Source organism: Dipodomys ordii, unplaced genomic scaffold (assembly GCF_000151885.1).
Source record: "Dipodomys ordii isolate 6190 unplaced genomic scaffold, Dord_2.0 Scaffold14, whole genome shotgun sequence".
NCBI lineage: Eukaryota > Metazoa > Chordata > Mammalia > Rodentia > Heteromyidae > Dipodomys > Dipodomys ordii.
This window is the reverse complement of record NW_012267230.1, coordinates 740,121-742,267: the sequence shown is the minus strand read 5'-3', so window position 1 is coordinate 742,267 and position 2,147 is coordinate 740,121.

Genomic DNA, 2,147 nt, shown 5'->3' with positions numbered 1-2,147 from the left:
AGTGCTGGGCTTTAAACGACATAGGGGTCAAGGGGATGGAGGATGGGGATACTCAGATGGTCTTGGGAAGAGTGCATGAAGGCCACTGGTCTGTAATCCTAGCTACTCAGGAAGCTGAGATCTGAGCATCGCGGTTTTGAGCATCTTGGTTGGAAGCCAGCCTGAGCAAGAAAGCCTGAGAGACTCTTATCTCCAAGTAACCAGCAAAAAAGCTGGAAGTGGAGCTGTGGCTCAAATGGTGGAGCACTAGCTTTGAGCAAAAAAAAAAAAAAAAAGCTAAGGCATAGAGCCCAGATCCTGAGTTCAAACCTCAGTATTTGCACAAAAAGAAGAAGAAGAAAGGCTGATGAAGAGCTGGTGCGACATTACCCCAGACACTGGAAACAGCAAGTGCACAGGCCATTAGGACAGGATTCAATGAAGAGATGAGTACATTCTAAGAACTACTGTGGCTGGTTGCTGGTAGCTCAAGTCTGTAATCCTGACTACTCAGGAGGCTGAGATCTGAGAGTTGCCTTTCAAAGCCTAGGCAGGGATAGTCTGTGAGACTCTTGTCTTAATCACAGAAAAAAACCGAAGTGGTACTGTGGCTCAAGTGGTAGAGTGCTATTCATGAGCAAAAGGAGCTCAGGGACCGGGCCTAGGCCCAGAGTTCAAGCTTTAGGACCAGGAAGCAGGTAGAGAGAGGGGGAGAGAGGGAGAGAGAGAGAGAGAAAACCAGATAGTGAAATGAGAAGAGACAGGTCCAGATCAGCTTCAGGGCCTTAAGAGCTATGCTAAGCCTTTGGCAAGGTTTTGTTCCTAGGGCCAGAACTAAAAAGTCATAAACAAGGTAGTGATGATTTTATTCAGTCTGTAAAAGCCCATAGTATAGATCAGAGCAGGAAGTAGTGAAAATGAACAGTTAAAGGCTAAGTTATCCATGACAAAGAATTGTGGAGAAAAAGAGTTGTGTCAACTCAGCAATGACTTATGTGTTAGGGCTTGAACAATACTGAGGCAGGGTGGATCAGAGAAAATGAGGCAGGAGAAAGAGCAGCCAGGAACTGAGAGACAAACACTGTATTAGTGAGTAGCTCTATTAGAAATACAGAAGCACTGATATTTGCATTAAGTCTTATATTTCTCATAATACATGTTCGTTTTAAAAGGAGATTTTTCCCTTTGACCTTGGTTGCTTGCCTAAAATAATTAGTGTGTTCTGGAAACTGAGAAAGGATATCTTAAAGCAATCTGGACAAATTAACACTTAGGAAATTTATCTACTTGGCACAAACTGTGCTTAAAAGTTTTACTCATGGGGCTGGGAAGGTGGCTCAATAGTAGAGTGTTTGCCTACGTGCATGAGGTCTTGGTTCGATTCCTCAGCACCACATAAGCAGAAAAAAGCCAGAAGTGGCGCTATGGCTCAAGTGGTAGAGTGCTAGCCTTGAACTGAAGAGCTGAGAGACAGCACCCAGGCCCAGAGTTCAAGCCCCATGACTGGCACAAAAAAAAAAAAATATATATATATATATATATATATATATATGAAACAGCAAGAGTAAATGAACCTGGAGTGTGACCAAGAAGACATGGGTTGTGTAGTATCTTTTTTGTTTGTTTTTTTTTGGGTCCGGTTGTGGGGCCTGAACTCTGAGCCTGGGTGCTGTCCCTCAGCTCTTCAGCTCAAGGCTAGCACTCTGCCACTTGAGCCACAGCACCACTTCCGGCTTTTTTCTTTTTGCTTATGTGGAGCTGAGGAATCGAACCCAGGGCCTCAGGCATGCAAGGGAAGCACTCTACCACTGAGCCACCTTCCCAGCCCCTATCTTTTTAAAGTGTGTGTGTGTGTGTGTGTGTGTGTGTGTGTGCGCGCGCGCCTGTCCTCTGTCCTGAGCTTTTATTGCTCAAGGATAGTGCCCTACCACTTTGAGCCACAGCACCATTTCTGATTTTCTGGGTGTTAATTGAAGATAAGAGTGTCAAGAACTTCCCTACCCAGGCTAGCTTTGAACCCTGATCCTCAGATCTCAACCTTCTGAGTAGCTGGCATTACAGGCGTGAGTCACCAGTGGACAGCTAGCTATCTTTCTTTTCTTTGCTTTACTAATGAAACTTTCCTGGTCTCCGCTCTGATGTGTCTTCACATTCTTTTTTTTTTGGGG